Raw genomic sequence first — 12,604 nt, forward strand, 5'->3', positions numbered from 1 at the left:
AAGAAGAAACAAGAAAAACCAGAAGAACAATTTCGCCAATATCAGAAATTTCATTAACTCCTCCGCATTTTCAACTTGATTCCCGCAGAAGCAGCTATGAAAAGCTACGAAATGGAGCTTCTTGATTTCAGCGGTTCAAGGAAGCGCTTCCAGATGGAAGCTGATTGTAGAGGTTTTACCAAACAGCCCAGCTAATTTGTAAAAGCACTTTTGGTGCCAAAAGCAGCCCCAAAAGCAATCCCAAACTAAGCCTCAGACTACTGCGACCAGCAACTATCATGTTGCATCAGATCATTACTCCGATATATAGTTGAAACTAATTCTAATTTGACTCGACTAGTTAGTTTCGAAGGTTGTAGACTTTCAAAGACAGATTGGGCATGTCGTTACAAGATTATCGGAGGGATTGCTTGCGGAATTATGTTTCTACATGATCCTCCCGTCTAAGAGTCATACATGGTGATCTTAAAGCCAAAAATTTACTCTGCAATACCATGTACATGAAGATGATGTAGATCAAACTAGCTAGCTGATTTTGACACGGCCGGGACTTTTGGGTTTGATCAAGCTCAGGCAAACACAAAGAGAACCCAATTGTTTCCCTCTCCACTCCCATATACTTTGTAAAGTACTATCTAATGAGGGTTTGTTATTTGGTAACGAGGGTTATGTCATTTATAGTAGTTGTATGTATCTAGAGTATACAATGCATTGGCATTCTTTTGTTAAGTCAATGCAGTTTTGATATCTTGGTTCTAAAATTTATCGGAGACCAAATGAACAATCATTTCTTTCAAACTTCATATGCAACCGCGATCTCATGAGCTATATAAGCTTACATTGAAAGCTGTTAATTTTTTTTTTTATCAAATAATTGCATTCATACTGAAGAAGTTACAAGCGGTATGAATACTCACTACTAGAATTTTTACCTTTAACATCGGCCAGAAACCGATGTTAAAAAAAAATGGTACCGATGTCTTAGTGGGTGATGTTAAAGATCGGGAAATCCCAGACATCGGTTTTTAGCCGATGTTAAAAATGACTCTAAACATCAGTTTCTTATAAGCTCCCGATGTATAAAATGACTCTAGACATCTTTTGATTTATACAAAACTGATTTTGTTTCCTACTATGACATCGTTTTACATAAGAAATTGATTTATATATCAGTATTAGACATATGTTTTATAGATAGAACTGATGTTCTTTGTCATTTATAACATCAGTTTGTTATTTCAAATTGTTATGTTTTTGTTCTTTTTGCTTCAATTTCTATTTTAGAAGTGATTACTAAATCAGTTTCTTTGCTAGAGAAGTTTCACAATGAGAATACCAGTGGTAAGCAAAAGAAAATTCTCATTAATACTATTGATAACAAGAGTACAAAGAGTAGGGAGAAGGGGACGTATGGCCTAAACTTCTCCATATACAACAGCAAAAGAAAAGAACAAGATTGAAGTCTTCTAAACTCCTCCATATACAACAGCTGATAATGCCTCTGCTTTGCTCTGTTCTTTTGCAAGTTGATCCTACAAAGAAAATGCAACCCCGATGATACACCTTATTAGCAATATCAGCCTAAGAAATAACAAAGTGAAAAACTAATTGGATTATCATTTTCCTAGATAACTCCTTATGATTATTCTACAACAAGTCGTTATACTGCACTTGTTGTTTCTCTACCTCTTAACAACCCAACATCCATATAGAATAGAAAGTTCAAGAGAACTCCATTGATGATCAAATGTGACACTAAACCAACATACTAACCTTGATAGAGAGAACTTCAGGTGTATATTCAGCTAAACCAGTCTTGTTAGAGCCATTATGATGGGAGTCGAGAAACCCCCTGGCCTGGTCAGTTCTTAACTTATCTAAGATTCCTCGGAGCGCTTCATTTTGCTTAAGATAGTCTTTCACCTGCAAGTTTACATTAGGGGTAATAAGCAAAACAAAATAGATGAGCACGTATATAAAACTGATTTCTACTCCCGGAACAGAAGACTCTGCATTTATCATTAATTATTCCACATCAACACGCTGTTTCATACTGCAAGCTCATATTAGATGGACTCACTACTATTCCAGCAAAAGTGTCAGCTTAAACAATATCACCTATTTTCATGCACAACTGACAATTTTTTCAACCTAGTTAATGGGAAACTAAACCGCCAAATAATACTACAAAAAAATATAAGTAAAATAATTAATTGATAGATGCACTGATAGGCAATAGTAGAGTTCCTTGAACATAAGCTATATTATGTCAATTCTCATCAATTAAGCCACCAAAAGTACCTGATTCTCCCAGTGCAGAGCTATACTCATAGCCTCCTGAAGAGAACTAGATAAATTAGAGTTTTCCTCAAATAGCCTTTCTATCTCCGAAGATTGGGAATCAATCTGCCACCGTTTACAAAAAGTGAGTTTGCTATGAAACAGCATATATACAAAAGAACGAAAGAAAAATGCCATTGGAGTCTATAGAAAAATAAATTGCCAGTAGAAAAAAAATACACAAAAAAAAAATGGCAATAGAAAAATAAATTGCCAAGACTACCTCCATTAAAAGCTTTTGTCTACTGCTTTCCAATTTCTCAATCACTACAACCATGCCATGCATCTACTTCTCGAGTATCTCCTTATCTTCCTGGCCATGAAAGCATTAAGTAAATCATGTATCAAAACATAATTTTATAGGACCAACAAAACCGAGAGAAGGTACAGTTAATCAATCAGTCATACTATGTTCATAGTAAACATGCTTTTTATTATGCTCATAGCAAGTGGACTACCTTTGTGACCATGCTGAGAAACCCCCTCAAAAGTTCTGTGCATTAACCAATTCACATTTTGATCAATTGTGACTGAGATTACACGCCATTGAGTTCTAACCTCTAAGTATTCAATCCTATTTTTTCCTTCCCCCATTCTTAGATAAAGATAGTACAAAATTTCCGTAAAGATGAACATCAGGCAAATAACTTACTACTGAAATTCCCTTGCTGGCCACTTTGTCTGACACTTCTGCAATAAAAGAACCAGGGGGTAACAACATAGAAACAACAATCAGAAGCTCTACTGCTTTTGTAAAAGACTGTTTTAGAAGAGGTTAATCATACTAAAAGGCCACACAACAAAATCGACAGAACCATAAAAGGGATCTAGGCTATTGTAACATAGCCAAAGGCGATGAATAATAATACTTCACAAAACTAAAAAGCCAGAAGAGGTGCAACTCCAAGTACTCAACGGTCAAGGGATCTAAGTTCATAAAACTTATATTAGATAGAGAGGAAGGTATGAATGTATCACCAGATGTATAAACAAATTACAGCAATAAAAACAATAACAATGCCAGCTCTCTAAAATTCTACCCTCAATTAATCATATTGGGTAAAAGTTAACCAAACCCAGAAGACAAATCAGAAAATTTCATATAAATTTCAAACGAAAAGGCACCAAGAATAATCAGAATAGTCGATTTCTCAATATGGGTAAGCCTCAATTAATCATATTGGGGGAGAACTATCCACACCCAGAAACCAAATAAGAAAATTTCTTACAAAATTTAAACCAAAAAGCCACCAAGAACCATCAGAATCTACGATTTTTCAACATGGGTTATGCAATTACACAAACACAAAGTCTAAAGATTAAGCCTTTTCATCAAAATCACCCAGTTATGAACATTTCGTTTCACAAATCAGATGAACAATCATCAAGAACAACAAAACCCCCAATTAGAATCAGAAAGCAATACCTTTGGCTTGTTGTTGATCAACGACTCTCGAAGCCATTCCTAAATCTTTGATTCAAAATCAATCCTTTCAATCTTTCTCTCTGTGAAGAACAAGAAGAAGAAGTGATTCAGAGAATGAATAAGAATTTGGTGTCGAATGGCCCCCTTTATAAAGCTAGGAAGAGAGCAAAACACATACGAAAGAGAGAGGGAGGAGAGAAAAAGTGGATCTGGAGGACTCTCTCCTCCGTCACCGATCTCCGACCACCGGGGTGGGCTCATCGTGGCCACCATATTCTTCGCCTTCCTCTGATGAGTCAACGCCAGGTTGCACCTCGAAGATGAGCCACAAAGAGATCTCTGCGAATTCGTTTTCTGGGGCTTTGAGGTTTGGTTCGATTAGGACGAGGGAGGGAGAGGGATAGGGTTTGGGGGAAGAGCCGGAGAAGGGTCGGGTTCTGGTCTGAGGCGGAGAAGGAAGAAGAGGACGGTTCGGTTCGGAGATGGAGGAGGAGGTTGGGTGCTGAACAGAAAGGAAAGTGGGAGGAGATGGATAGGGCTTCGGGGAAGGGCGAGAAAGAGTGAGCGAAGTAAAGTGGGAAAATTTTGTTTCCCGCATGTACCAAAGTTTTTAACTTAGTCTTTCCGCGTTTTCAAAAATTTTGAAATCAAAATATAGACATCAGTCAACAGTAAAAAATGATGTCAATTATATGCATACAAATCAGAATTTGAGAAATCGATGTTAATGACATTTTTTACATCGCCGGAATTCCTCACCGATGTAATTGTCGTGATGTCTAAGAGCAAAATTCTAGTAGTGACTATAATCAGGACCACTAATAGACCGTCAGACCAAAAGGCCTGAACACCACTTCCAAATAAAGTTACTAGATCTCCGGTACACCATGAGGCAAGGAAAATGGTCGTACCGACCAAGGAGACTCAAAATCCGACGAAGTTCCAACATCGTTGTTAAGGAAGTGTCGGCGTACCAACAAGGTAGTGGCTCTATCCCATGAAGGTTATCAAATGTACCCGATTCTCTGTTGTAAAAAAATGACTGTTGTCACTTGTTAGGACTTGGGAGAAAATTTCAAACTACATTTCTATCTTGGGGGCCTGAATTTCTTGGTTTTGAGGATGTATTAAAATCTTGACTAGTGAAAATATTCAACCAGAAACATTTTCCATGCAATACGTGGTTTATCTTCTCAAATCCAGACCTAAACCCTAAACGGGTCTGGGCTGGTTTAGCTTAAGTTGCTACTTATTGCCAGCATCTACATATGTGGGCTCACACCACACTTGACTATAACGAAAATTAAGAAACAATGAAAGACAGGCTTGTAATACCTTTTTGTTGTGTATGCCATCGTACGTAATACCCAGAATATAAGTATTTAGTCCCAATTTGCGTTAGTCATTATAGTCCCAACTTTTGCCGACTAAGCTAAATGTAGTGCCACACAATCTGATCACACCCTTAGGCCGCTGGAATGCAGATTATGAAGCTAAATGGATTCAGGGAATATCAATTGAAATCGCAGCTCCTAAATCACATGAAGTGTAGCAATGGCAAGATCCCCTTCCAAATTGGTTGAAACTTGAAATTTATGGGGCAATTGATGCACATCAAGGTACAAGTGGTTCGGAAGTGGTGGTTTGAGATAGTAATGGAAGCTTAATGTGTGCATTTTTGCAGCCAAGGACAGTAGAATCCCTTGCCCTTGCTCTTACGCAAGGTTGAATTTTGCATTAATTAGATGTGGGATTTAACCCAGTTGATACTGAAGGAGATGCTATATCGGTGATTAATACTTTGCATGATGGTTCGAATGATCTAAGCATGTAGGGGTCTGTTCTTGATGATGTAAAAGCATTTGCTACCAAGGTTCCAAACATGCACGCATCAAAAAAAAGGTTCCAAACATGCAATTAGAAGACTCGATCTAGACTATGACAATGGCTTGTTTGCAGTCTTTTTTCTTATCTTTTAAAGTAGTGCCACAATATTAGTAATATTCTCAAATTTCTAGAGCTGTTCTTGTTGCGGCAATGGAAGTCTCGTGGTCCCTTCCTAAACATAATATTATCGTCACTTAATTACTTTGATGTCAATATTCTGAAGTTTTATCTCAAAACGCTTTAGTATTATTAGGAATAATTCAATCATATATATTCCTTATATTGCTGCGTCTTCTTTTTTTATGTAAGCTAGACTCTATGTTTTTCGAGTGTTTTTATTGGGACTTCCAAATCTGCTCAATTAACTTCATTCTATTATGAATTATTAAATGACATATATAACCTCTTATAAAATGACATGTGTGTGTTAGACTCCCCCTGGCGTCTACACCTCCCCCTGATACTTACATTAATCAAGGGAGTTTGGAAAGTTTTCGCATTCCTATGTTTTTCACATGTTTCTCAAATATGGCCTTAGGCAATGATTTGGTGAACAAATCTGCCACATTCTCCTCAGACCTTACTTGATTCACTTGAATCTTGAGGAGGGCCTATTGTTGTTGATTGTAGAAAAACTTTGGCGATATGTGTTTTGTATTATCACCCTTGATATATCCTAGCTTCATCTGTTCGATGCAAACTGCATTATCTTCATATATGCAAGTAGGCTCTTCAGTGGTAGAACTCAAACCACTAGTCCCTCGAATATGTGTAATGATATCTCCTAACCATACACACTCACGAACCGCCTCATGTAGAGCAATGATCTCTGAGTGGTTCGAGGAGGTAGCCACAAGAGTTTGCTTGGTTGATCTCCAAGATATCGCCGTGTTCCCAATGGTAAATACATAACCAGTTTGGGAACGACCTTTATGTGGGTCAGAGAGGTACCCAGCATCAGCAAAACCAACCAAAACGTCATTTGGCGTTTCGGTGTAGTAAGTGGCGCTTTCGCCAACAACATTTCCTTTAGGGATTGCAGTTCCATCTGCGGTCCCTTTTGTCTCTCTGTAGGGAAAGAACAATCCCAAGTCAATGGTTCCTTTTAGGTATCAAAAAATATTTTTAATAACATTCCAGTGACGCTGCGTTGGCGCTGAGTTAAATCTAGCTAACAAGTTCATTGAGAATGCAATGTTTGGTCGAGTACATTGGGCTAAGTACAATAATGCGCCTATTGCACTTAGATAGGGAATTTCTACTCCTAACACCTCTTTGTCATCTTCCTTTAGACGAAATTGATCTTTCTTTGCATCCAAACTTCGACCGATCCTGGGAGTGCTAGCAGGATGAGCTTTGTCCATGTTAAATCGCCTGCCTTTTGGACATACGCAGACTGGTGGATTAGTATTCCAAAAACTCGGTGATCTAGTTCAAGGCCAAGACAGAATCGAGTTTTCGCAAGATCCTTAATCTCAAATTCGGATTTCAAGTAGCTCGCGGTTTCTCTTATTTCATCAAGAGTACTTATTATGTTCATATCATCGACATATACGGCTACAATTGCAAATCCGGAACTTGTTTTCTTTATGAATACGCAAGGGAATAATTCATCGTTCTTGTATCCCTTTCCAATCAAGTAGTCATTTAGACGGGTATACCACATCCGTCCGAATTGTTTCAATCCGTAAAGTGAGCGTTTCAACCTAATTGCAAACGCACTCCGTGGTTTAGAGTCACTTGATTTGGGTAAAGTAAAGCCATTAGGCACTTTCATATATATCTCTGAATCTAGATCCTCATAGAGATATCCAGTAACCACATCCATGAGCTGCATTTCCAGTCCTTCGGAAACTACCAAGCTAACTAAGTAGCGGAACGTTATAACGTCCATTACGGGAAAGTATGTCTCCTCCTAGTCAATTCCAGGGCGTTGTGAGAAACCTTGCGCCACAAGGTGAGCCTTGTACCTCAGGACTTCATTCTTCTCATTACTCTTTCTGATAAAATACCCATTTATGTCCTACAGGCTTTACACTTGGTGGGGTTAGCACTACCGGACCAAATACCTGTCTCTTTGTCAGAGAATCTAATTCTGCCTGGATTGCTTCTTTCCATTTAGGTCAATCTGCTCTTTGTTGACATTTTGCAACAGAGCGTGGTTCGATATCATCGTGCTCTATGATTTCTTGAGCAACAGTGTATGCAAATACATCATCAATGTGTATGGAAGATCTTTCTATCAACTCATACGCACTCTCGTAATCCATTGACATTTTTTTGTTCTCTGGAATCATTTCAAACATCAGAGCGTCCTCCAATATTGATTCATGGACATAACTATAATAAGAAACAATCTCATTAGAGAGATTCTCTTCATTGATGATTAATTAATCGTTTTGTGCCTTACTCGCCCTCTTCTTCCTTGGGTGAGTATCAATTGAACCAAGTGGCCTCCCCCTCTTCCTTTGGGGAGCCACGGCCTTAACCACACCTCCACTAAGTGTGGTTGCAGTGCCTCTATCTGCGGCACCGTGCCCCTTGTTGGGGACTTCTAACCTTACAGGCACATTTGCAGCTGGTATATATGATCTCGTCACTTTTACGATATCAGTAAACGCATCAGGCATCGAATCTGCTACGTTCTGAAGATCGATTATTCTTTTCACTTCACTTTCACATTGTGAAGTAGGGGGATCAAAATGAGACAGAGTGGAGGACAAACCACGACAATTCCTGTCGTTTCCTTGGAAAATCCTTTTTCCTATCTCCCCCCTAACGACGGGAAGACTGTCTCATCAAATTGACAATCAGCAAATCTAGCGGTAAAGAGATCGCCTGTCAAGGGTTCCAAGTAGCGGATAATTGTTGGGGATTCGTATCCAACATAAATACTTAATCGTCTCTGATGACCCATTTTGGTGCGCTGTGAGGGCGCAATAGGCACATATGTTACGCAACTAAATATGCGTAAGTGTCAAATGTCAGGCTCATATCCAGTTACCAACTGGTACGCAGAAAATGGTTGGCTAGCAGCGGGTCTGAAACGAATAAGTAAAGTTGCGTGCAATAATGCATAACCCCATGCAGATATAGGCAGGTCAGTGTGCATAACCAATGCCCTAGCCACCATCTGTAGCCTTTTGATGGTGGCTTCTGCGAGACCATTTTGTGTATGCACATGGGGTACAAGATATTCTACATCGATCCCAATAGACATGCAATAATCATCAAATGCTTTTGATATAAACTCTCCAGCGTTATCAAGCCTTATAGACTTGATAGGGTGATCAGGGTGGTGAGCCCTTAAACGTATAATCTGTGCTATGAGTTTTGCAAATGCATCATTTCTTGTGGACAATAAAGCGACATGTGACCAGCGTGTCGAAGTATCCACCAGAACCATAAAGTACTTGAATGGTCCGCATTCTAGATGGATAGGTCCACAGATATCTCCTTGTATCCTTTGTAAGAATGGAATGTTTTGTTTTGTGTCTTTAGTATAGGAAGGTCTCGATCCTGTTTTTGCTAAGGAGCAGACTTTGCAAAACAAGTGATGTGCCTTTGAAATAGTCAATGAGGCATAATGGGAGGGAGGTAGTGCTTTTGATACTTCAGAAGGCAATGACTGCATTTAAGCAGTACTAGGACCGACACCTTGCAGTGTGGCGGATTTTTCTCCCATTTTATTTTTCACTCGAAAGAAGGGATGTCCATATGAGTTCTTTAAAATACGGATCATCATGTCACGACCGAGGTGCCCTAGGCGGTCATGCCAAAGCCTGTATGAGTCAATGTCCCACATTTCATTGTTGGTGACAGCATAGCTAGGATTCAATGATCCTAATCTTAGTGAGGTACATTTCACTAGATTAACTCATAAGTTTCTCTAAAATGTGTTTCCTTCCACAATTATTAGAGGTAACATAAAGGTATTCAGTTCCATTCTCACAGTATGTTTTTACATGATAACCGTTATCACGAATATCTTTGAAACTTAACAAGGTTCGATTAGCTCTTGGTGCATATAGAGCATATCTCATATTTTTTAGAGTATTTCTATTTAGGTAGAATGATAATCTTTTCATTCTAATAATTTTTTTTCTAGATGTATTGTTTTACATCTTTATAGTGCTATTTCGAACTATGTAAATATGTGTAGTAAATAAATTTGAATAAATTCAGTGCTTCAGAATAAAATTCGAAATTTATTAATAAGCCAACGATAATCAAATCAAGGTCTTGTTCTAATTCATCAAACCATTATTGAAATAAACTTTAAGACCAAGCAATAGTCTAATTAAAAATAAGGCATTATGCCTTCACACCTGTCTTTGGAAAATAAAGCAGATCAGTCAAGATTGAGAGCATCCATTGACTGAGCAAGTTCCTCGTTGTCAATGAAGTCTGCAATTGTGAGGTTGACGTCTAGGTCATGGCCTCCTTCTTCCATATAATAAGCCGCTTGTTCTTTAGACTCCCTATACCTCTTGTAATCAGCTGCTACTCTGTTGCTTGCTTGACATTTCTTGTACCAATGCCCAATGACTCCACACCTATAGCATGGTTCATTGTCAAATCTTTCCTTTTTGACAGAAGGATTCTTAGGTGCCTGTTGCACCTTGTTTTCATGACCTCCACATCCCTTTCCACGTGGTACACTGTTGCCACGTGGGTAAGGATCAGCACGTCTAAACCCTTTTCCACCTTTCATTTTTCCATAATTAGCCTCAGGAGTATTCTTTGTCCCAGTGGGCCTGGCATTGTTGTTCAAGAGAACCTCATTATGTCTCTCAGCCACTTGCAGTAGGCTGATCAGCTTATTGAAGGTTGTGATTCTTTTGTTGTCATACTTCAGCCTATACTGGTTCACTAGTATAAACGCTGAAGTAGGAAAGGTGGAAAGAGTCTTGTCGATCATATCATCTTCTGTGATTTCCATTCCACAGAAATTGAGACGTGCCTTTAGGCGCAACATGTCCTTGTTGAAGTCATTGACCATTTTGTAGTCAAGCAAGCGGATTCCATTCCACTGAACGACCAGTTCCGGGAGCAAGGTGTCATGAATGTTCCCAAAACGTCCCTTAAGGGCATCCCACAGTTCTTGGGTGTCTTCAACTGAAGGTACTCCCAATGTAGGCTAGGATCAATATGTCGCCTCAGAAACATTAAGGCATTTGGTTTCACCTTATTAGATAGTTCATCATCTTTGGGGTCGGTAATGGTGGTAGTGTAGTCTTTTGCCACAAAGGCAGTTTCCACATCGGAAACCCAACGATGGTACTCAAGTCCTTCTGAGTCCAAGATGTCAAATTCAGGTCGAGTTGGATCAGCCATCTACATAAACAACAGGGAAGATATAAATTACGCAGTCATAAATACATCTACGTGAATTATTTTCTAAACATATGAATTAGATTCAAGACCAAGATTCGTAATGGTCACATTTTTTTCGATGCTATGTGAAAATGCTTTATCACGGTAAGTATGTGTGTGTGTGTATAATGCGCATGAATTTTCATTATCATGGCAAAGCAGATTGTATATGTTGCATTCTAAAAATAACCATAGCACATTTAAACATAGCATATATGAAAATAAACTACATGGCATGCACAAATTTCACAAATATACAACAAATTATATACTACACATAATAATAACAATAATATATCATATATAAAATAAAATGTAAACAATAACATAATACAAAACATGCGTAGGCATAATTTATATAAGTGTAAATAAAAACATGCTCAAAATTTCATAACATAAACAATAAAATATAAGGCATGCTTAAAAATAGTAAACATAAATGAAATTCACATGTTTTAGATTCCACGAATATATATCACATATATAATAAGCAATAATATAGCATGCTCAAAAAATTCTAATTATAAACAATTAAATATACCATAGTATGAAATTAAATAAATAAAAGAGAACATACTTGGTTTGGAGAAAATAAACAATCCTAGCGCACGCGCATGTTGATGCAGGCGTGCGTAACGATGTTTTTGGGTTTGAAAAAAAACTGCGCTGCTTTCTCTTGCAGGGGCCACAAAACCTTGTTTTTTTTTCTTTGCTTTTCTCTTTTTTTCTTTCTAGGCCGCAGGGCCTGTTTTTGTTTTTTTTTTTTTTTCTTTTGGGCCGGGTTGTTACTTTGAGCTGGATCACCCCTTTTTTTCTTTTCTTTTTTTCTTTCGGTCGCAGGCCTGCTGCCTATTTTTTTATTTTTTTATTTTTTCTAATTGGACCGGTCCTTTTCTTTGTGCCGGGTTACCTTTTCTTTTTCTCTTTTTTCCTTTTCTTCTCTTTCTTTTTCTTTCTTTTCTCTCTCTCTTCTTCACGTCTTCTGCTTCTGGTTTTCAGATGGATGGCTGCAGATGCCGGTCTGGACGAAGGCAAAGGGGGGGGGGGGGGGGATTGTTGTAAGTGAGATCTAAGACGTGCAGATCGGAGGCTTGCAGGTGGGACGGTGATCTGGAGACGTTGAGAGATGGTGGCTGTGACTGTGAAGAGCGCCCGGGTTGGGGCACCTGCAGGTCTGGACGAGGCCGGTACGGACGAGCAAGCAGGGGTGTTGCTGCATCGGGGCTGGGACCGGTGCTGTGTAGGGGATGGGCTGCAGGTGAGCGACTGGAGAAGACGGCGCTGCTCTGGTGCTGGATGAAGATGAAGACGGTCTGGCCAGAATAGTGCCAAAATCGGGCTGGAGGAGCGCTAGATTGTGCAGGAATTTGGTCATAATCGGAGCTGGGCTCGGAACCATAGCCGGGTCGGGTCTTCTTTGGAGGTTACTTCTAGGTGGGTATCCAAAGGGAAAGTTAGGTTGCAGGCGGGCTCTCCAGTAGCGAGGGGCCCTGGGGCTACGCGGCCGGGGAGAGAGAATTTTTTTTTTTTTTAGGGCGGCAGAGGGAAAAAAAAATCTAGGCTTTGCAATGGTTG

The sequence above is a fragment of the Rosa chinensis genome, chromosome 5, assembly GCF_002994745.2.
Source record: "Rosa chinensis cultivar Old Blush chromosome 5, RchiOBHm-V2, whole genome shotgun sequence".
NCBI lineage: Eukaryota > Viridiplantae > Streptophyta > Magnoliopsida > Rosales > Rosaceae > Rosa > Rosa chinensis.